The sequence below is a fragment of the Triturus cristatus genome, chromosome 4_2 (assembly GCF_964204655.1).
Source record: "Triturus cristatus chromosome 4_2, aTriCri1.1, whole genome shotgun sequence".
Taxonomy (NCBI): domain Eukaryota; kingdom Metazoa; phylum Chordata; class Amphibia; order Caudata; family Salamandridae; genus Triturus; species Triturus cristatus.
The window spans coordinates 984,161,856-984,186,939 of record NC_140586.1 but is presented as its reverse complement, the minus strand read 5'-3'; the positions used below and the strand labels follow the sequence as shown (position 1 = coordinate 984,186,939).

At 43.2% G+C, this 25,084-nt stretch overlaps 1 protein-coding gene across 2 annotated transcripts in view; it reads right to left on the bottom strand.

Annotated features, from left to right (window-relative positions):
- LOC146839214 (uncharacterized) overlaps positions 1-24,667 on the bottom strand; it is a 39,999-nt gene extending 15,332 nt beyond the window's left edge. Inside the window, exon 1 of one of the 2 annotated variants that reach the window (XM_085603222.1) lies at positions 24,532-24,667. The gene's annotated coding sequence lies outside the window, so the exon portion shown is untranslated. Of the gene's footprint in view, positions 1-24,023; positions 24,052-24,531 lie in introns of those variants that run through there. The other variant, XM_085603223.1, reaches the window with a different exon arrangement.
- Between the last annotated feature and the right edge of the window lie 417 nt (positions 24,668-25,084).

Here is a 25,084-nt window from a genome sequence, read left to right as displayed (position 1 = left end):
TGTTTATTGTATTTTTTGTAATGTTATTCTTGTTTTACATGATTTGCCAATTGTGTTTGTGATTTCCTTTTTGTATCCACTGTAGTGATTTGATTGTTTGTTGGTGGGTGCGTAAAGTAATATTACTGTGTTTGATCCAATTTTTGTATGTTTCTTTGTGTACAACATTTAAGAGGATGACTTTTTTATATCAAACAAATTGAAATTAAATGGTGACCATCTTTATTGGTTAAAAAGGCCACAAATGAATTAAAGGAGTAGTCAGTTTTGGCATAGTTGTTGTTGGATAAATGGAAGGGAAAAGGCAGCATTGCCGGTGTGCACGACAGCTCGCCGCGTGCCCCATTCACTGACAAATCAGTGCTTGGTAATGTCGTGTGCACACCACATCTGGTAATTCATATGCATGAGGGAATCTGACAGAGTGGGACAATTTATCGAACATTGCTATCCTCACATAGCAAACTAATAGTCGTTTGATACGTACTGCTATCTGGATCACAGAATCCTCGGAAGCGAGCTTGCACCTGAGCTTTAACCATGGTTACTTTAATGTTTCCATTAGTTACAGACCCCTGTAGTGCCTGTAGTGTATCCCTGTAGAGATGCTTACTCTGAGCGAGCCACATTTACTTATAATTTTCTAAAAAGACGCACATTGGGCTGCACATTACATTATAATAAACTTTCTTGAAAATATTAACATCAGACGAGCCTTTATGTCTACTCTCTACTTTTTTGCATTCTTCACATCCTTTTCAAGGTGCATTCAGCACATGCCCAAGAGCACTCTTAGATATTAACAAGATGGCTCCAGATTTTGAACATATACGAACGAGAAGACAAAAATATTGAAAATAAAACAGGCATCGATAGCGAATCTGCCCAGTAGGGTCCTTAACAGAACAGAGGAAGAGGTTTTAGGTAGAGGTTTCAGTTTTGTGCCCACCACAGGAATCAATAGATTTCAAGCGAAGAAAGATCTTAAGGCACTCTTAAGAAAAATTAGACTTAGTCAGTCTTTTGAAGGGCGGCCTAAACAGGACCTCAGAACTGATTCAGGGGTGAGACCCAAATCTACATTCACTCTCGATATTGCTCAATTAAGAAAAAATGTGGGAGTTTTCAAAACTGTGGTAAGCATAGAGGTGAACAGGATCTTAGATGAGAGATGTTTTCAGGCTAATAATCTGCCTAAAAATCAGAAAGAGGCTATGGAATCCCTCGCTAAAGATTAGAGTATCACAATAAAACCAGCCGATAACGGGGGTGCGGTGCTTGCTTTTGATAACATTGATTACAAGATGAGGACCATGAGGTTATTATCAATTTCAAAACCTTAGCAAAAGGTTCCGAATTGTAGACTGGATGGTCTGGAAAAAGAAGTGTCCAATCTTTTAGAAAAGGCGAAGGAGGAAGAGTGGATAAGCACAGAGGAGTATCAGTTTTTGAAGAACAAAATTCCAAAAATTACAACCTTTTATGGGCTCCCTAAAATTCATAAAAATATAAGGGAGCCACCGCTGAGGCCCATAGTGTCATCTACAGACTCACTATTAGAACCCTTGAGTAAATATGCGGACGTCTTTCTCAAACCGTTGGTTCAAAATCAACAATCTTATATAAGCGATTCAGCCCATATGACAACCCAAGTAGAAGGATTAGAATTTAATAATCACTCAGAATATATGATGAGCCTCGATATCGAGGCACTATATACTAACATACCTCAAAGAGACACTACTGATGTCATCAAGAAGACCTTAGAACAGTCAGACATCCAGGGAGGTATCTAGGATTTTATTGTGAGGTGTGTCTCCATGGTGCTTTTGAACAATATCTTTTTGTCTGAAGAAGATCTATATTTACAACTCAGAGGGACTACTATGGGAGCCAGGTGTGCTTCCAGTCTGGCCTGCATTCATGTGGGTGCCTTTGAGGAAAAGCACATTTATATTGACGTTTCTCCCTTCTTTGAAAACATTAGAAACTGGCATCGTTTTATCGATGACCTCTTCTTCATTTGGAAAGGATCCAGGGTGTTGTTAGATGACTTTCTGTTCTGCCTGAATATGGGAGATCAGAACTTCAAATTCCCAGCTAATGTTAGCAACGAAAGTGTAGATTTCTTGGATATCACTATAAAAACATTCTTCTATTGACCATAAGATTCGTCAAATAGTCAACTCCCAGTGGCACCTATTACATCTTGATGATCAAACACCCAGGATTCCCAAACTGCTTTTTGCATTTAGGCGAAATAAGAGCCTTAGGAATTTGCTGGTCAGGGTAAACTTCCGGAATCAAACAGCTTTGTACAAAGATCCATCACTGGAAATCAACCAGTTTGTGGGCACCACAAATGTGGGAGATACCATGCATGCCCCAATGCCATCGTGAGCGAAAGCATTAAATTCCGCAATCGGACAATTGAGTTGCGTGAAATGACAAATTGTAGAACATCTAACTGTGTCTATGTCATCTTGTGCCCCTGTGAATTTCCCTATGTTGGAGAAACTGCCAGGGAATGCAGAATCCGCATAGGGGAGCACAAGTCCAACATCAGGCAGGGGAATCTATCAGTCCCACTGGTGCCTCATTGGAAGGAGGGAAACCACAATGAAAATGATTTGCGTTGGACCATACTGGAAAAAATTTGCACTCAAAGGGGCTTGGACACCAAGAAAATCCGAAGAAAACAGGAGGGGTTTGTATTTTCCTCTTGGACTCCAAAAATAATGGCTTGAATGAATCCCGTCAATGGGAAAATGCCATAATGTAACATTTGTAGCCCCTCGGTTCCTGCTTCCCATGATACATGTTCTCTCTTCTAGAGCCTTCTTAGGCATCTAACCCCTGGAGCGGAAACCGGAGAATATTTTCTGATATCTTATTTATCTACCTGTTTCGGTTTTACCCTCTATTATTGCCTTATTTCACTGATCCCTTTCATTTGGACAGTGTCTGTTCTGTTACTTTTTCCCATTTGGTCTCTTTTTTGAACCAAATTGATAGCTATCTTTTATCTCTCCTAGGTTAATGTGTTTGTTTTCGCTCCCAGCGATTTAGGTCCCCTTTCTCTCCGGGGCTTATTCGAGCCTTGGCCACTGTTCCGATGCACTTTTCCGGTTCCGTTTTCTATCATTTTCCAATTGGGCCGCATTCCTATTTTCATTCCACTTAGATAGGATATTTTATTATATTTACATATATAGCCACATGGTTGTGCCCGTCCCTTGCTTCCTTTCACACCCGTTTGCGTATGACCCGAATTGGAGCGTTTTTGGACTCCTGTCTTTTGAAGTGTTTTCAGACCCCCCCCCAGATAGGCCTTTTATACCCCCCTCCATACCTTACACGCCTGTGGTGTTTTTCGCCGGTCTCAGCTTCCCCTGGATAGGCCTTTTATACGGATCACTGACAGAATATCGATGCTGAAAATATCGACCTGACAAAATATCGAGGTCAAAATATTGAATACAGAAATATCGAATTCCTATCTTCAAACAGGTAAGTACAAAAATATTGAATCAAAAAGATCGTTGCTAAAAATATAGTTAGTCAAAATATCGAATTTTTTTAAAATGTCTTAAAAGTAATTTAAAATTAATAAATTAATAAATATAATTAACTAAAACATACTTAAAAATACTTTAATAACCTTAAAATTAATAAATAATTAATGTAAGTATAAAAAAATAAACACACATTTTTATTTTTCAATACATATATATATATATTAACGTAACATTAAAAAAAAATCTATTTTTTCACCGTAAGATAGCGGGAGAGTGCAACAGTAGGGAAAGCGTTGGATAGCGGGAGGGTAACATTTATTATTCCCACTCCAGAGAGTGCAACAGTAGGGAAAGCGTTGGATAGCGTAGGGGTAAAAATTACTATTCCCACTCCAGTGAGTGCAACAGTAGGGAAAGCGTTGGATAGCGTAGGGGTAAAAATTACTATTCCCACTCCAGTGAGTGAAACAGTAGGGAAAGCGTTGGATAGCGTAGGGGTAAACATTACTATTCCCACTCCAGAGAGTGCAACAGTAGAGAAAGCGTTGGATAGCGGGAGGGTAAAAATTACTATTCCCACTCCAGAGAGTGCAACAGTAGGGAAAGCGTTGGATAGCGTAGGAGTAAAAATTACTATTCCCACTCCAGAGAGTGAAACAGTAGGGAAAGCGTTGGATAGGGTAGGGGTAACATTTACTATTCTCACTCCAGAGAGTGCCACAGTAGGGAAAGCGTTGGATAGCGGGAGGGTAAAAATTACTATTCCCACTCCAGTGAGTGCAACATTAGGGAAAAAAATGATTTAATATATTAATAAAAATAAATTAAATATCAATACCAATAAAATATGAATTAAAATGAATTTCCAATTACATATTATTTTATAATTAATTATAAATACAAATAAATATCAATGATTAAATATTAATTAACTATTCATAATTAACAACTAATTAATTTTCAATACCAAAAATTAATTAATAATAAATATACCAATTAATAATGAATAACAGTAAATTAACTATCAATACACAAAAATAATGTTAATATGTAATTAATTTCAATTAAATTACTTCCCACCCTATTTCCCTATAAACACTCAACCCGGTACAGAAAATAAATTAATAAAATTAACATAATTATCAATGAATCAATTAATAAAAATTATTTACAAGTTAATAAAAAATAATTGCCAATTAAAAATTAATTAACAATAAAGTAGAAATCAATTAAAAAAAATATTTACATCATTACAATTAAATTACTTCCCACCCTATTCCCCTATAAACCCACAACCCGCTACAGAACTAAAACGCATATTTAAATTAAAAATAATTAACAATTCCTAAAAATTAATATTTAATTTACTATAATTAAATTACTTCCCACCCTATTCCCCTATAAACCCACAACCCGCTACGGAATTAAATTACGCAATTATTAAATAACATAAAATTCATTACATAAAAAAAATTAAACATACATTATAAAAATAATATACACTTTTAACACATATAGTAACATAATAAACACTTTAAAAAATTCGATATTATTAAAAATTCGATGTATTTGAATGCTTATATTTTATACTTCGATATTTTGACAATCGATATTACTTACCTTCAATTCGATATTTTTAACCACTATATTATGTCCTTTCGATATTTTGTCCATTCTATATTTTTACTTCGATATTATTTTTTCGATATTATGTCTAGTTACCCTTTTATACTCCCCTCCATACCTTACACCCCTCTGGTGCTTTTCGCCGGTCTCAGCTCCCCCCCCCCTGGATAGGCCTTTTATACCCCCTCCATACCTTACACCCCTCTGGTTTCTTTCTCCGTTGGCGGATGGCCCTATCAGGGGGTGCCCCTTTGAATCTCCACGCTGCTGGCCCCCCGGTAAGCTATCTTAATTCGAGTATATCCATACGCCCAAATCTTATTTTTGAAAGCCCGCAGCTTCCTTTCATCTCCTGTCTGATCTCAGGAGCTTGGAGTTGAATCCAGACCCCGGCATCTCCATCGAACGGAGCATCCGACGAGACTGACTCCTTCTTGACGGTACCAAGTGAGGCTCGGGTTTTGCAGTATGGCCTCTATAAACATTGTCCATTTTGTTTGTAATTATTTTAACCTATTCCTTGTCTTCATTACGTTTCCCAGTATTTTCGAATTTCTACATGAAACGCGTGGTTCCAAAATAACTTCGGGAACATTGCTTTGTTCTCACAGCGACCGATGCCGTGAATCACAGGTAGCTGCCTATGCTTGTTTCTTATATCGTAGCATTATGGGGGCCCATTCAGTTTATGCTCGTTTCTTATATCGTCGCATTATGGGGCCCATTCAGTTTATGCTTGTTTCTTATATCGTAACATTATGGGGGCCCATTCAGTTTATGCTCGTTTCTTATATCGTCGCATTATGGGGCCCATTCAGTTTATGCTTGTTTCTTATATCGTAACATTATGGGGGCCCATTCAGTTCATGCTCGTTTCTTATATCATCGCATTATGGGGCCCATTCAGTTTATGTTCGTTTCTTATATCGTCGCATTATGGGGGCCCATTCAGTTTATGCTTGTTTCTTATATCGTAGCATTATGGGGCCCATTCAGTTTATGCTCGTTTCTTATATCGTAGCATTATGGGGCCCATTCAGCTTATGCTCGTTTCTTATATTGTAGCATTATGGGGGCCCATTCAGTTTAAGCTCGTTTCTTATATCGTCGCATTATGGGGGCCCATTCAGTTTATGCTCGTTTCTTATATCGTAGCATTTTGGGGGCCCATTCAGTTTATGTTCGTTTCTTATATCGTAGCATTATGGGGGCCCATTCAGTTTATGCTTGTTTCTTATATCGTAGCATTATGGGGGCCCATTCAGTTTATGCTTGTTTCTTATATCGTAGCATTATGGGGGCCATTCAGTTTAAAGTGCTTGGTTAGCAGGCCACCTATCACACGTTGAGGTTCCTTTAACTTGATTGAATCCATCTTTGGTCCTGCCCTTGAGTTTCCCATGTTCTATAGAGGGGAGCATCTGTTAACTGTGTCTTAAGATGCGCCATTAGACTCCAATGATTAGAAAAGTCCTTGTTTTTGTCTCCTTGTTTTCATCAGCATAGCTTATCAGCCTCCTTATATTTAGCACACTTCCGGGACACCTGTTGTCATGTCTTTAGCCACATACTAGCGTTTCACCTGGGGGACTGATCGCTATTCAGTGTTCCTTTACTGATTGATTTTCCTGTCTTCACTTCGGGCCTCTGACACCCTCTGGTGCTCGATGCTCCGCTTTGAAGACCGCCTGTGACTATTTGAATTCACCAACTGCGAGAGATAACATTATCCGTTTCATTCTCAGTTTTCAGGTCAATAAACTATCTGACAACTCATGTCTTTAAACTTGGAGTCCTTTGAAAGCTATGCCTCCTTCGATCCTCGAATGATTATCGATCGTTGTTTATATCGTAGACATTCTGGGTCGATTACTTCAGGTTCTTCCGACCACGCGGACATATCCATCTTCGCTGCTTTTCCAACTTCTATCAGGCAAGTAAATAAGGGAGTGACGGCTTAGATCATGTCTCGTCCTTGAAGGATTTACGACTGGCATTTTGCCCCAACCGAAAACGTATTTCAGTTGTTTAGGCCGTACCTATTAATGTTGCCCTGATTTTTCTTTCTCTTTTCTTATTCTTTCTTTCATATTGTGTTATTTAGTTTTTTATTCGTTATTTGTTGTTGTCTTTATCTGATGTTACTGCTCAGGTATTACATGGGTGCAGAACTTATCGTTTAGGCAGCTCATCATGGTTCATTTTTGATTTCCTCAGGCTCCACCATCTTTGCTCTGTAATCAGATGGATGAGAACAACTGTGTTGTATATTACAGGATGTTATACATTTAAAGTTGCCTTACAAAATGAGTCATTCCACATTTTATGTTTTCCTATTATCCAACAGGCCCCTTGGACTCCTGAAACGAATGCCCTGAAGAAGGTGACACCCCGGATAGGGGGTGATAACACCGAAACGCGCGTCGGCGTGTCTCTTTCTCTTTGTAAAACCCATTTGTGCTGACTCAGCCTATGTTCATTAATCAGTTTCATCAAGATATATTAAAATTGCTTTGACACTCAATCCATCTAATCGTGGTCTGGATATGATTAATTAGATTACAGCCATTAGAGAGTTTAGTTCTGTCCTTGCACATGTTTTGGGACTTTTTTTGACCCAGACAGAAATACTAGTGATGAATGCGTAGTGTGGGTTCACGGTATGAATGGGAATTTTTGAATGTTCACTTGTACGTATGTGGTATGTCAGGTTGTCCATGGAAATTGTAATTTCTAAGGGCCAGTGTCAATTTCGTATATATTTTTATATGCAACAAAAATTGATTTTGGTACTGATTTGTTGTCTTTGAATATCAGACAAATAAATATAAAATGTTGTCGCAATAATTGAGTCATTCATCCTCTTGTGTTGGTACACAGTCTAGCCTGTGTGATTTATTCATTCTATGACTTAATAGTGTTAATATAAATAGATAGGTAGAGCAGCCTGTTAGAATTTCTGCACCACATACAGCATCAGAAGTTTGACTCCGAACGCTGCAGAGGGGCTCTGCTCATGCATGGGCACCCTCTCACATAAAAACCAAGCACTCTGCCTTCAGGAATGATAAGGCCTGCCATAGGAGTGACTTATAGGTTTATATGTGTGTGTATATGTAGTGATACAGGTAACCTATATCACAGTAAGGGGTGCATGCACCACCTTACCCAGGCTGCAGTAGCAGACCTGTGGTGTCATTTTGGAAGGCTTCCCAGGGGTGGCACAATACATGCTGCAGCCCCTGGTAGGCCTCTGGGGTACCTATGCCCTGGGTACATAGTATACCATATACTAGGGACTTATAAGAGCTCTCCGTTGTTGCCTACTCCTCTCAGCATAAGCAACGAACTGTTTTGTCAGAGTGCCAGGATACCCGTAGGGTGACAGCGCGCTATGCAAATATCAATACAATACAATACAATACAATCTGAGATGTACCTAATGTACATGTAATCCATTTTAGAGAGGAAGCAGCTAGGCTGGGGTCCTGATTAGCAGGGCCACAGCCAGACTAAAGTAAAAAAAAGAGTGAAACATCAACAAAAAGTGGGGGTACCCATGTTGAAAACTAAAACAGCGATATGATTAAGCATTCACTAAAGACATGAATTCTCTCTAGTTAAAGCATGTTTCTTGTCTTATGTTGACTAATGTCCGGACTCCATTTTGTATTGTCATGTCTCCACGTGCTTTGCACGAGAAGAGTCCTACCTTTTCGCTAGTTGCTCTTGTAATCTTCTTAGTAACAGTCTATAAATAGCTCCTTTGTCCGTCTGGCGCATGTCCAGACTTCACCACATCTGTTATCAGTTAGTCCTTGTTTGACCATGTTTTCGCGGGCTCAGGAAATTGTTAACTCCACCCACATATTGATCCTGTATCGAAAATGTCCATAAAGGGTAATGAATTTTGCTCTATGTTGTATCCACCCACTTATGAGCCCCTCTGTTGTGTATAAAAGGGGACCGCGTGCGCAAGTTCTTTGTGCTACTCTATGCAATACTGAAGAGTGTTGTGTAGGTTGTAGGACCACCCTTAAGGGTTAATAAACTCTGTCTTTGTATTTGCAGTTTCCGTGCCAACTTTCTTCTAGCTTTCGTTACAGGAGAGCGAACCCTAGTATTTTGCGGGCCTAGCTGGGGCCTGTACTCATCAATTGGCGCCTGTCACGTGGGGCTCATCGGCGACTCGGATGCTCGAAGGACTGGTCGTGACGAAGGTGAGGAATTTGGCCGGGGATGTGATCACTGCCAGTGGCGTCTTTTAGTCCTGGCATCCCGAGGTTTCTTCCTTCCCTTCCGAGCTGACCATCTGGGTGGCGCCGGTCCTCGACTGAGACCTCTTTTGTCGGTTTGCCGTGTGATAGCCGTTTGGGCGAATTTTGGAACTTGGCAGTTGGAATCTGGACACTCTTGATTGGTAAGAACCGTTGTACGGTACTCGCTCCGAGTTTTGAAGCCTGGGTTGGCTATTTGCGTTTGATTTGTGATGACCGGTCATATTTTGTATTGATTACTGTGAGAATATATGCGTTGCAACACATATAGGCAGGTAATGTGGAGGTATTTCTCCGGAGTTGTTTAAATTTGAACGGCGCAAAGTTTAAGTGCCATTTTTGATAATACTGCATATTTTGCATTATTTTTGAAGCATGCCTGCTTTTAGCGCACTCCGTAAGTGGTGCTGCTGCTTTGGAAACCGGTTAAATCTCGAGGAATCTGCTCCAGCCCCCCCAGAGGGGACTCCTAATAGGGATATGTATGTGAAGCATGGTCTTTCCTCTATAATGTACAGCACAGAGTGGAGGAAATACACCAAAAAGGATCCTGAGTTACGATGGCCTTTGTATGGATCGTTTGATATGCGTAAGATTGAGTATGTGGAACAGTGTATGTGTAAACGGCGTGCTCGGCAAGACATGTTTGAATGTGTTCGGTTATGGGTGAAGGAAGTGCGTGAGCGAGAGAAACGTGAGAAAGCGTTGATTGATAAAGAGCAACGGAAAAATGATCATGTGAGAACACAGGAAGCGAAGCGTCGGGAGGAAAGAGAACTGGCGGAGAGGCAAGAGAAAGAGCGGAGGTTGCAAGTCTCGGGTCAATATGCTGTCCGCCAGCCACTTTATCCTGTCCTTACTAATCTCGAAGATGATTTTCATTTATTAGATCGCTCTCCGCCTCCTTATGTTGGCGCGTCTGCCCCGAGGTCACAGGACTCTGGATCGGTTTCGGATAAGGTAGACACGCGGTCCATGTTATCAACTGATCGTATGGGTGAGCTTCGGAAAATTTATTTTCGTGCGCTTAAAGGCAAGCTATCTCTTACTGAATTGTTGGAATTTTTGGGAAGTTGGCAGGATAGAGAGAAGTTGTATTTTGTTGAAACTTTTTCTGAAGAAGTGGTTGCTGCCTTTCGGAAATATTCTGATGTTTTTGAGCCTGAAGATGTAGTATCAGATTCTAAAGCATTACGTAACGGTGTCTTTTCTCCCTCCAAGGTACCCGATGCGGTTCGACGGCTGTTTACATTGCGAGACGCGATGCTTGAACTTAAAGAGAGAGCGCGCCAAAAGACAGGGGAGAAGGAGAAATCGGATTTACACGTCGGCGGAAAACAATCATCTATCTCCCATTCAGATAAGAGTGAACTAGTGCATGCTAAACCGATGCGAGAGGCGGCACCTTTGTATGTTCCTCCTAAAGGAACAGGAACTAGTCCAGACATGTCTTCCCCCGATGCTAGGGGATATTTTGTGTATAATTGGGTTTATACTCCCTGGCATAGGACTGATGTTATGGCATTAAAGAATGCATTGCCTGACCCCCGCAAGAATCCAGCGGCCTTTTACGAAGAGGTCGAAGGGGCCTTGAATTCTTGTACCATGACTTTAGCGGATATCGATTTGTTCTTTGGGCTTATTTTACCACCGGATATGTGGCGATCTGTACGGAAGGTGAATGATCAAGCCGTTTTTAAGGCCAAATGGTCTGAGATTGAGGATGAGGGTAGGGAGAGAAAGCCCGCGCAAAAACCGCCCCAGCTTATTTTAGATCTTCCTGCTGCTATCTTGACTAAGTTGAAAACGATTATCCCCCCTAAAAAGATTGACTGGAATATGTTAACCTCATGTAAACAGAAGGTTGATGAATCAGTTTCAGACTTCTTTACGCGCTTTGAGGAAACATTTCATGATTTCAGTGGTCAGTCGCTTACGGATGATACGGGTCGACATCTTTTTGTTGATAAATATGAGGCGAATTTATTACCGGGAATAGCAGCTCGACTGAAGGCGAGTGAAAGTTCTTGGTCCACCTCGTCTCCGGCATCCCTCCTGACTATGGCTCAGTATTATGAGCGTCAGGAACAAGAAGCGAAGGGGAATGAGGAGAAGAAATCGAAAGATTTGAAAACTAAGGTGATGTTAGCACAAGTGTATGGTCCGCCTCGTCGGGGTATTGAGAGAGGTAGAGGAGGATTCTATGGTCCCCCTTCGGGTCGGTCAGATGTTAATAGAAATCAATGTGCGTATTGTAAACAGTTGGGTCATTGGGCCAGGGATTGTCCGGTACTATATGCACCCCGTCAGGGACGTGGTCAGGGACCGCCGAGAGGTAGAGGGGGTTTTTCGACTTTCATAGGGAATTCCAATGATCGTGCTCGATTTGAGCCTAACGTGCAGCAACGAGATAGACCTAATGTATTTGATCGGCAAAATCAGTATCAAATGTCTGGGAATGACCGTTCTGGGTACCATGATTCGCAGCATGCGTAGGATTGCGTTGGATGGGGGTTGGAATCAGTTGAAGTGCCGGTTGATCAGAGGGGTCCTTATGTTTCAGCAAATGTTCTGGGTTCTACTGATCGGTTCCTAGTTGATACAGGAGCTACTCGCAGTGCGCTGTCCAAACAATTGGTTCCGAGGGCTCCCCCATCTGGCTTAATGGTTACATCGGTAGGGTTTGATGGTACACTCTCTCGAAGCCCTCTATCCCAACCCCTTGCATTTCATGTTGACCAACTTTCTGCACCTTGTCCGTTTCTGCTTGCCCCGAACACGTCTGACAACATTATGGGTCTGGATATGCTTAAGCACTTCAGAGCTACGATCCGCTGCTCACCTACTGGAGTACGTGTGATATTAAATGATAATCACCCTATGACAGAACGGATGTGTGTGGTTGCAGAGGATACTGTATTAGCTTCTCTCCCTCGTACTTTGTGGGCCACTTCGGATACTGATGTGGGACAGATGGTGATTCCGCCTGTCCACATTAGTGTCCAGGAGGGTGCGGTGTTACCACGCCTCCCTCAGTATCGTATTTCCCAGGAGGGGGAGGAGGCACTCATACGGATTGTGCAGGATTTGATTAAGGTGGGAGTAGTGGAGGAAGTTCCCTACAATGTCTGCAACAGTCCTATTTTACCCATTTTGAAGAAAGATACCGATACTAGGGTTTATCGTTTTATTATTGACTTAAGGGAAGTGAATAAGATAGTGATACCTCAGTATCCAGTGGTTTCTGATATCACGACGTTACTTACTCTGGTCCCACCAACGGCGACCACATTTTCAGTTATCGATTTGAAAAATGCTTTCTTTTCGATTCCTATTCATCCCGATAGCCGGTACCTCTTCGGCTTTACTTTGAATAATAGGTCTTATAGATTTTGTAGAGTCCCTCAGGGTTAAACAGAGAGTCCTAGTATTTACAGTCAAGCATTGAAAAGACAATTGGATTCCTTTGTTCTGCCTGATGGTGTAGCCCTTATACAATATGTCGATGACATCTTGTTGGCGGCCGACACTCCTGAGTTGTGTGAGGAGTGTACGTTATCCTTGCTTTCCTTTTTGGCATCCCACAATCACAAAGTGTCGAGGAAGAAATTGCAATTCTGTAGACCAAAGGTGACTTATTTGGGTCACCTTTTGTCTAAGGAGGGGCGTGCACTCACACCAGATCGTATTCAAGCAATTTTGGACACGCCAGTACCTTCCACACAGAAGGATGTGCGTGCATTTTTGGGTCTTGCCTCTTTCTGTAGGCAATGGATATTGGGGTTCTCACACATAGTTAAGCCATTGTTAGCACTTTTGACAAAAGATACCCCAATTCCTCTTCCGTGGTCGAATGAGTGTGAACTTGCCTTTCAGCAATTGCGACAAGCCCTTTGCTCAGCACCAGTGTTAGGGACCCCTGATTATACGAAGCCTTTTACACTGTATGTGCATGAGAAAGATGGATGTGCATTATCAGTTTTAGTGCAGATGCACGGCGACAAGCAGCGCCCTTGTGCATATTTTTCGGCTCTACTTGATCCTGTTGCCCGAGCATTGCCTGGTTGTTTTCGCTCGGTTGCGGCGACAGCTGTGTCAATACGCCAAAGCGAGGGAATTGTATTATCTCATAAGCTGTTGGTATTAGTTCCCCATGCTGTTGATGCTCTGCTTAATCAGACAAAGACGCAGCATTTGACCAGTGCTCGTTTAACGGGATATGAGTTGACACTTTTGGCTCCTCATATTACGTTAAAGAGGTGTGCAACGTTAAATCCAGCCACATTGTTGCCGTTTCCGGAAACTCAGTCTGAAGCACGAAAAGCACATGACTGTATTCTTGTGACTGAGGAACAGACAAAGGGTCGTATTGATCTCCAGGATACGCCCTTTACAGATGTAGATGGAGAACTGTGGGTGGACGGATCATGCCTGAAGCTACCAGATGGTACGACTTCAGCAGCGTATGCAATTACCACATTACAAACAATAGTGGAGACAGCACGCATACCGCAGAAATCAGCTCAAGCAGCGGAACTGATAGCATTAATACGAGCATGTGAGCTCAGTGCAGGATTGTGTGTGAATGTTTATACAGATAGCCGCTATGCCTTCGGAGTAGAGCACGATTTTGGCCTACTCTGGAAGGAGAGAGGGTTCCTAACGTCACATGGAGCACAGATAATGTACGGGGAGTTAGTTCATAACCTTTTGACTGCATTAACATATCCAAAGAAGATTGCTATAGTTAAATGTAGTGCCCATAAAAAGGTGGTTGATAAAGTTGGAGAAGGATATGCTTTTGTAGACCGGGTGGCACGAGAGACGGCGATGCAGCCTGGCTCTACTGCAATGTATGTTGTAAAGTCACAGGCAGAAAGATGGCACGATGCTAGGAGAGAAGTGCTGGAGATACAGAGGACCGCTTCCGATAAGGAACGGGAGCAGTGGTCCAATGATGGAGAATTAGATGACGAAGGGTGTTGGAGAAGTAAGCAGATGGATAAATGGAAGTTACCCACAGCTTTTGTACAACCTATAGTTCAGATGGCACATGGACTAGCGCATGTCGGAGCTTACGCAATTGTAAAATTACTCACACGAGTTTGGGAGCATCCGGAGATCGCTAGTACGGCAAAGAGGGTAGTACAGACCTGCATGATTTGCCTGAGGTACAACCCAGGAAAGGGTACGCGAACTCCAGCAGGAGGATTTGCAACACCCACTGCACCCTTTGAGGTTTTGCAGATGGACTACATTCAGCTTGAGCGCTGTAACAATCTGAAGTATGTTCTAGTAGTGGTTTGTGCCTTCAGTAAGTGGGTTGAGGCATACCCTACGAAAGACAATACTGCAATGACTACAGCCAAGATGCTATTGAAGGAGTTCTTCCCTCGACATGGTGTTTGTAGATTGTTGTGGAGTGATAACGGACCTCATTTTATAGCAGACGTTATCAAGTATGTCCTGAAAGGACTGGGAATTACCCAGAAATTCATGCAGTGTTTCACCCTCAGTCTGCGGGATTGGTTGAGAAATATAACGGTACTTTGAAGCTTAAGATCGCTGAGATCCAAGCTTCGACTTCTTTGACTTGGCCAGACGCTTTACCGCTGGCATTATTGTCAATTAGATCGATAACGCATTCTCGGACCGGTCTCACACCCTACGAGATCGTGTTTGGACGCCCAATGAATATTTGGGGTCCACCGAAACCGAAGTCAGTGTATGATGTACCTTGTGTAATGATGAATGATTATCTGGCACAGTTAACGGATAATTTGGTTTCTATTCATCAACAGGTTCGAGAAGCGCTCCCTGATCGGTCCACAGGTGAAGGATATAACCTCCGGCCTGGAGACCATGTTATGATTAAGGTGTTTGAAAGAACGAACAGTCTGGAGCCGAGATGGGTTGGTCCAGAGCAAGTCTTGCTCGCAACAAGGACAGCTGTGCGAGTCTCCAATCGGAAGAACTGGATCCACTCCTTGCACTGTCGTAAAGTGCCACCTGGATTAGTGGAGCCTGCTGTATTGACCGACCATCAAGAAATCCTGACTGCACGGAAAGGCCGTGCTGTGGAACCAAACGACACTGAGGAGCTCTTCCCGGACCAAGCGATTCCTGGAGGCAGAAGATATCATCTCACACCAAGGAAGTGATTTCTTTCTGTATCAGGACACGTTGTCAGAACGGCCCTTAGGTTAGTGAAACGGAGAGCCAATGAGGCAAGGGGGGGGGATCAGCCCTGCATTAGTGTAGTGACACCCATCTTGGCCCGCTGGTGAAGAAATCAACGGCTGCCTAAGGGGAAGAGTTCTGACAACCTTTTAGTTTCAGGATGATATTGACTTTTACTATAACATGGAGAAGAAGAAGATTTTTTGTGCGACAAGTTTTATTATCATTGTAGCCATTGTTGGTATAACCACGTGGTTTGTTGAGGATGTGACTCCTGCCCGTGAGTTACTTGTTTTGACTACTCCAGTGCCTGAGGAGCACTACTTTTACACCCTTCCGTATCAAGAATTGAAGCATCGTCAGTCTTATTTGAATAACACTTTTATCCAGATGTTGCATCATACCCATGTTGCCACAAATGCTACGAACTGTTGGATATGTGGTATGATGCCAGCTCATCAGAAAAAAGGAGGAACGCCGTTCATACCTCTTCCTTTCTCTCATAACGGCTCTTGTAGAGCATGGTACACTTTGCTTTTTGCCACACGGAAACCTACAGTGGGACGACTACTTTTTAGACTTAACAGGGAATGTCATCAAGATAAAGAAGGCTATCCACAAGCGAATGGGACAATATGGGAGTGGGAAGAATATCGACCAGACAATGAATCAATTCCCTATATCTTCACGAACACCAGAGACACTGCTGGAAACGAACAATTTGTGATTCAAGTGGCACAAGCTCAAGCGGACCTGTGTGTTCAGAGTGTGGGTCATATTCCTGTTGGTGTTAGTGACTGTATTATTGTGTTGAATATAGATGGATTAAATAATAGTACTTTCTTAGCTTCCCATAATGCATATTTCGTATGTGGGAATAAGGGTTATTATCGCTTACCAGCCGGCTGGTCCGGAGTATGTTATGTAGCGTTTTTATTGCCCCCTGTATTCTTAGCGCCTGCATCCTATCATAAAGATTTGAAGTTATTGAACAATGTAACTGTAAATAGGTATAAACGTACTTTATCTATTGATGATGTTGACCAAACCGACACTAGCTTACAGCAGTATGTTGATTTTAACTTAGGATTGTTTTTCTTTGTTGAAGCTGCCCTAAATAGTAGGAAGGTTCGAAGATTAACAAGAGTTGTAGAGGCTGTAACGAATCAAGCTGCTGCTGCTCTTGGGAATCTTACGGAAGAATTACAAATCACTAGAATTGTTGCGTTACAGAATCGTATGGTATTAGACGTTATGTTAGCAGACAGAGGTGGAGCATGTAGGATTATCGGAAGTAGCTGTTGTGTATTCATTCCTGACCACATGCCATCAGTCTATAACGCCATTAATAAATTGCATAAAATCGCAGCTGAGATCCATACAGAAAATGGCACTTGGACCTTTTCTGGATGGTTTTGGGCATTGATTACTACATGGGGATGGAAAGTTTTAACTGGCCTCTGTATTATTGTAGCAGTTCTGTTTTCCTGTTGCATCTGTGTTCAGTGTGGTCCTTTACTCTGTTCATTATGTGTGTCATTCTGTATTCCTGATAAGAAAGCTATTGCCAATGTCACCTATCAGAAACATTTAAACAAAGAGGTGGAAGAGATGATGAAAATTGACATATATGATGATTATCCTAACAAGCCGAATGTCTTCAGTAAATGCTGAAAGGGTCGTCTGTTGAAAACTAAAACAGCGATATGATTAAGCATTCACTAAAGACATGAATTCTCTCTAGTTAAAGCATGTTTCTTGTCTTATGTTGACTAATGTCCGGACTCCATTTTGTATTGTCATGTCTCCACGTGCTTTGCACGAGAAGAGTCCTACCTTTTCGCTAGTTGCTCTTGTAATCTGCCTAGTAACAGTCTATAAATAGCTCCTTTGTCCGTCTGGCGCATGTCCAGACTTCACCACATCTGTTATCAGTTAGTCCTTGTTTGACCATGTTTTCGCGGGCTCAGGAAATTGTTAACTCCACCCACATATTGATCCTGTATCGAAAATGTCCATAAATGGTAATGAATTTTGCTCTATGTTGTATCCACCCACTTATGAGCCTCTCTGTTGTGTATAAAAGGGGACCGCGTGCGCAAGTTCTTTGTGCTACTCTATGCAATACTGAAGAGTGTTGTGTAGGTTGTAGGACCACCCTTAAGGGTTAATAAACTCTGTCTATTTATTTGTAGTTTCCGTGCCAACTTTCTTCTAGCTTTCGTTACAGGAGAGCGAACCCTAGTATTTTGCGGGCCTAGCTGGGGCCTGTACTCATCACCCATAAGAAGCAAATCCTACTCTCCTACAGTGAATCACTATAAGGAGTACAGCCATGGACCGATGCACCTGAAATGGTTCCTCTTAGAGAAAACCCGAGGCAAGAGGAGAGGGGGTAATATGGAAACAAGGAATAAGATGAGAGATTAGTCGTATATCACTAACTTTGATACAATAAGACGTGGCCTTAATAGCAGTGAAGATTGGGATTGGATTATTGTGGGGCTTTAAGGGTTTGTCCTCCTGTCCCATTATCCTTATATTTCAATAAATACCCGCGCATCGCTAATTTAAGGGAATATTAGAGGGTGAATGAGAGCGAGAGAATCATTACTGCAGATAATACTGTGCTTTCTGATATACAGTGACTGAAGGAGGAGCATAGACAACTGGCGATGTGATCCCATAATGGAGGGATGTGCCCAAATCTGGGGGCGTCTTGTTAATATCTAAGAGTGGACACGGCATGTGGTGAATGCTCCTTGAGAAGGTATGTGCTGAATGCCACCAAGTAGAGATGAGACATAAAGGCACATCTGATGTTAATGTTTTTAAGAAAGTTTTGTATCTTTGTTTTTTCTGTTATCCTAAAAATTTCATTATTAAAAATGTGTTTACCATCTTTTTAGATACTTCATGAACTTGCCAATTTGATTGCGCAAGATAAATACCAAATTAGTACTGTTCTGAAGAAGGTGGGGAATATGGATTAGAATCTACTGAAATGCGTCGACTCTGGGATTTGACTGTATCCAATTACGAAGAGAAACTGTGATGAACTAATTAATTTTCACCAGGGCTAAGGCTTGATGTTAATTCTTGGATCAGTATATGTAACAGAAATGTAAATTTTTATCCAAAGTGTTTTAGTGCGCCAAATTGTATTTTGTACTAGAGGTATTAATATTACAACTGTTTATATGGAGTCACATATATAATTTCCTTTTTACGTACAAAGGAACTCACATGAGTTGAATTTTTTTATATTAATGCTAAATTGTGTAATTTATTAAGTTGGAGACAGGTAAGATGGCGGCTGCGTGAACGCTGCCGAAGCCACTCATCACTGCTCCATGGCTCTAATATGATTTAAGGATTTAAACCCAAAAATTTACGAGTGATTATCCCCCTGAATACAGACGGTGGTGGGCGCGTGCACAGAAAGAGGCCGACGGCCGAAACAAGGAGTTCTACTCATCTGCCAGTGCTGCTCTAAGCCGCGCTGAAATCACTGTTCCGTTGGTGGAGCTGGTGGCTGCCAGCGCGTTCTTCACGGAGCGGGATGCCTCCTAAGCCACTGAAAAATCCGCTGGACCGAGCGGAGAATGGCTTTGCGGAAGACTCCGGTCGGGAGAAAGGCTGGGAATGCTACTCCCCTAGCTGGCAGCAAGGAGGTGGAAGCAGGCAAAATCCCAAAAAAAGAACAGCGACCGGGGGAAGAGGCGGAACCCGTGAGACAGCACAGGGTAATTCCTGGGATATTCGCTGGCCAAGGGAAATCAAAGGAGAAAGCGACTATTGTGGAGAAAGGAGAGACGTTTGTTTTGAATGGTGGGACTCTGACAGCACTGACTGAGGAGAACACTGATCTCCCAGTGGACATTGTGAGTACCAGTTTAGCTGTATGGGGGGTTTATGATCCTGTGCAGGAGGGTAGTAGGGCACTTGAAGCGACAACTCCTATAACAGTGGACAATCAACACAGCGGGGAGCTAATGATGGTTGGCAGCTCAATAAAAATAAAAGACCCCAAGTTTACTGGTATTCTGGGGAAGGCTGGGGGGACCCCCGAATGCGGAGAAAAATTCTTCTCCCTAAATGAGGATTTTGAACTATCCAATCCCAGTGAAGGGGAGACCTCAGAATTGGATAATACAGGCACGGAGTCGGATAGTGCCCTCTCTAATCCTAGCACTAAAAAACACCTGCCCTTACTAACCAAGAGAAGAGGGAGAACTCATAGCGGGGAAAAACGGGAAGCCGGGCAATCAGGTTCAGATAATAGTCGCTCCAGCCAGCTAAAATGGGAACTCTCGACTACTCAGTTTTTAACTGATGATGCAGATCTTGCAAAAGGCCCCAAAACCCAATCTGACAACCCTTCAACAGAGGTAGCATCTTCCCCTTCGATGAGCTTGATATATTTAACTCTAAAACAGATGCAGGGGGAAGCAAGACAAAAACATAAACGGGCTCTCCTTGCTAGAAAGAAGCTCCAAGGGGCCATTAGAAAAGTAAATAAATCATGCACCGAGATCGCTGAGAGAACTACGGCTCTTGAAGAACGGGTGGTTGCTCTAGAGGCTGAAACAGAAAACTCAGTCCAACAAACCACGTCAAATGAAACACGGATGTTGGACGTGATGTGGAAGTTAGAAGATTTTGAAAACCGCCAGAGCCGTAACAATTTGAGACTTCTTGGCATCCCGAAAAATGCGGAGGGTGAGGACATTTGAGGTTTTGTTCTGCGCCTGTTGATTGAAGGGTGGTTTTCCCGAACTCTCACATTGGGATTGGGAGGCTGAGGAGCAGCGCATACATCGTTTTCCACTTATACTCATGAAAAGGCAGGGGCAGAATGGGGTGATGGAAAAACCCAGAGCTATACTGATTTTTTGGGGAAATTTCCTCCTTCGACAGGCAGTGTTTGACAAAGCCCGACCTGAATCAAGACGCACGGCGGAAGGCCACACCTTCATTGCTAGGCCAGATTTCTGCCATATTAGAGTAGAGAGAAGGTGGAGGCTTCACCAGTTAATTTAACCATTTCAAAAGAAAGGATGTGAAGCCCATTTACTCATCCCAGCATGACTCAAAATCATTTGGAAGGGAACTACCAGAGTATTTTCTTCAGAGATACAGGCTCAAGGCTTTTTGCTGGAAATCTCTGAAAATTAAGGGTGTAAACGGACTTGTGGGATAACCAGGGATAGTAGTGGGAGGAATCTGGTTAAAACTATTTTTGATTTACTTGTTTGCTTTAGTTTGCTTGCTTGGTTTTAATTATCACTTGGGGGTTGTTTTCCTTTCTTTTATAGGGTAGAGCGAGGTGAGTGGTGGTGGGAGGCAGCTTTATGCAGGAGGCATCACAAGGGTCGATGGATAGGGGCGGGTTGAGAGAGGGTGGAGGGTGGGGGGGGTGGATCCAGCCAACTAAATTTGTTGATTTAGTATTTGTAGGTAGCAGGAATTGGAACAGTCAGGACTTGCTGTGGTCAATGAATGTCACTGTGTAAATTGCGGATAGCCTCAGTTAATATATGGCCTGAATAATCCCTCAAAAAAACGGAGGATTAATGAAGATATGAAATACCTAAAAGCAGATATAGTTTGTCTCCAAGAGACTCATCTTGAAGCCGGTAGACAAAAGATTGCTGAGCTAGAGGGGTACCAGCTGATCTCTGCTACGTCCCAGGGATCACGCACAATTGGGGTTGCGATTATGGCTCGCAAAAAAGGTTTAAGGTTCCCACGCTCAAAATCAGACACGTATGGTAGATGGGTTATCACTCACTGTTGTTTGGATAATTATTCCTTCACACTGTGTTCTGTCTATGGACCAGTGTTGGATGACCCGGCTTTATTTGACTGGTTGAATGTTGAGTTGGTTGGTTGGCCGCTGCCTATAATCATGTGTGGGGATTAGAGTGTAAATCTAAATAATGAGAATATGAAATTAGGTGTGCACTCATACCAGGGCCGCAAACCTAACGTTTTTAATGCTTTGATTAATATTTGTAATACACATGGACTTTTTGATGCGTGGGCTACACTAAAACCTCAAGATGTGGGATACACATTTTTCTCTGCTCCCCACCAAACTCATGCTAGGCTAGTTTATTTTTTTGTGTCTCAGGAGGTGTTAACGAGATCCAACATCATTAAATTCCCTCGGGTAATGTCGGATCACAATCCCCTTGTATTAGAGATCTCACTCCATACATCAAAATCTGCTATGTCTCATTGGACCTTCAATAGAGCACTTCTATATGAGGAAGATTATGTCCAACATATGATGGAATGGATTCCTAGATTCATTGAGAAGAATAAAGGCAGTGCACCGATAGGGATAATTTGGGACACACTCAAAGTGGGGATAAGAGGGGAAACATTGAGGTATGGTTGGGCCTTGCAGGCAAAAGCGAAAAGGCATCTCCAAGAACAATACCTGGCACTGAGCGAAGCAGAAACAAAATGAATCCAGGCTATTACAAATAATGTAGAGGTTGAGCAGGCACAAATTAAGGTGGCTTTAGTTAAATCTACAAATATGGATATATCGGCCAATAAGGCGGCAGGTAAATACTGCGCGTGGCGATCTAAAATAGCCGAATGTAATGAGAGAGTGGGTCACCTTTTGGCGGTTCAGACTAGACAACGAATAACACAGGGGGGGATATTAGAAATAGATGATCCCGGGCTCGGGTTAGTCAATCAGCCTCTAGAAATTCGAGCTGCTTTTCAGCGGTTTTATCAGAAGCTTTATATGGAGGATCTTCCCAGTGGGGAGGAAGCCATACAGAGGTATTTAACAGGGATTTCGTATGAGAGACTGTCAATAGAAGAGAGAGATGCACTCGAAGTACCTATAACGGTGGACGAAATTCAGGAAGCTATTAGATCATTAGTAAATGGCAAGGCGGTGGGTACGGATGCCATACCCGGCGAATTCTACAAAATCTTCGCTTCCCCGCTACAGGGGCTAATGAAAGGGGTGTTTCTGAAAGCTCAGGCGGGGAGAGGAGCTCCTGGATCTTGGGGGTCAGCTAATATTGTTATTTTCCCTAAAAAAAGGTAAACCGGTGAAAGAGATGGGGTCTTATCATCCCATCACTTTAATAAATAGCGACGTCAAAGTATACGCTAAAATACTGGCTAAGCGACTGACAACAATTATTAAGAAATTGGTTTCCCCAACCCAGCATGGGTTTGTACCCGGACGGAGTACAATAGATCATATCCAGAGGGTTATCGCTCTTTTTGATGAAGCAGGAATTACCGAGGACCCTATCGGGCTCATCCAGCTTGATGCGGAGAAAGCCTTGGATAGGGTCTCTTGGACGTTTTTATGGGCAACCTTAAAGAGCAGAGGGTTTGGGGAGGGCTTTATCACCGCCATTGAAATAATATATAGAGACCCTGTGGCAAGAATATCAATAATGGGAGGGACGTCGGACCCGGTTTTGATCAGCAGGTGGACTCGTCAGGGATGCCCGTGCTCCCCCTTATTGTTCGCACTATATATAGATCCGTTGGTTAGGAAGATCGAATACAACAATCGGATTCTAGGAGTGCAGAGCAGAGGGGGGAGCACCAAGATACGGGCATATGCCGATGATCTTGCAATTATTACTTTGAATCCCATGACGGCATTGATGGAGATTGAAAAAGAAGCTGATATTTCCAGGAAAATCTCCGGCTACCGCCTGAATTCAACTAAAACCCAGGTTGTGGTTGGCAAAGGTCTACAGATGAACGACTCTCGTGTGGTACAGAGTGCAATTTACTTAGGTGTAGAAATTTTGGCAGACGTTGCGAAGATTACAGGAAATAATTTGAATCCGCTGCTTTTTAAATTTAAAACAGAATTCAATAGATTAGAAAAACTCAAACTTACGATGGTAGAGACATGCAACGTTATTAAAATGCTTTTTTACCCAAGATTTTGGAGAGCGCTAAAATTTCTAACATTACCAAGAGAAAGAGGGGGATGGGCAGTACCCAATCTTCAGCTTTATCACTGGGCCTCTGTGCTGCATAAGGCAGGGATATTACTTAATAAAAAGGCGGAGGCTACACAGATTGGGCCGCCAGCATCTGTTTATGAGCTGTTACTGGGTGATGAAGCTCGGGCTGTCTCTTACGACATATAGAATTGAATTATTACAAAAAGGTCAAATTTAAAACTTTATTCTGTGCTTAAAAGGTTTGGACCGCAGTCCGGAAAAAGCTTGGCCTCTGGCGTATAAATGCCTATACCCTTATATTTAAGAATAGTTTTCTCCCAAACATTTTTAATGATAGGTACATGAGGTATTGGTATGATCAAGGAGTGAGGGTGGTGGGCGATGTTTCAATAGGAGCCTTGGGGCGCTATGCACAGGCCCCGAAGAGAGACACTGCTCCCCTGGACAGTCCTCACCTCCTCTGCACCCCTGGACAGGCCTCTCCTCCTCTGCACCCCTGGACAGGCCTCACCTCCTCTGTACCCGTGGACAGGGCTCACCTCCTCTGTACCCCTGGATAGGCCTCACCTCCTCCGCACCCCTGGACAGGCCTCACCTCACCTGCACCCTTGGACAGGCCTCTCCTCCTCTGCACCCCTGTACAGGCTTCACCTCCTCTGCTCCCCTGGACAGGCCTCTCCTCCTCTGCACCCCTGGACAGGCCTCTCCTCTTCTCCACCCCTGGACAGGCCTCACCTCCTCTTTAACCCTGGACAAGCCTCGCCTCCTCTTCACCCCTGGACAGGCCTCACCTCCTCTGCGCCCGTGGACAGACCTCACCTCCTCTGCATCCCTGGACAGGCCTCACCTCCTCTGCATCCCTGGACAGGCCTCACCTCTTCTGCTCACCCCCTGGACAGGCCTCACCTCCTTTGCACCCCATGGACAGGCCTCACCTCCTCTACACCCCTGGACAGGCCTCACCTCCTCTGCACCCCTGGACAGGCCTCTCGGTGCTTCTCTCAGGAGCTCTCCGTGAAGGATTCTCATTAAGGCGAGAGGAGCCCAGAGTTCATTTCACCCCATACAGCGCCTCTGACTCCGCCCTGAGCCTCGGGGCGCTATGCACAGGCCCCGAAGAGAGACACTGCTCCCCTGGGCCTGCCCATAGGCGCCGGGGGCAGGACTGTGGCTCGGACCGTGGCGCTTTAATACCACACAACAGACACGAGGCGCTACACACGAGGCACGTGTTCATCTCTCAGAATAAGGGAAACGACGAAAATGTCCTGATCCATTTCGCATCTTTCAGCCCCGGTACCTGGTTCCGGTGATGCTGCTGCCCCCCCTCAACGATCCGTCCCCAAAAAGCGACCTTTAACCCGGAAGTGTCCTCTCTGGGAGGGGGCAGATCTCCTGGGCTATTTCTGACTTGTGGTGATGATCGTGTCTTGTGCAGCTGACACTGCACCCCACTGTACCCCACTACTGATGTCTGTCCCTCTAGGGGTGTTATACTGTGTGTATCTCTTCTTGT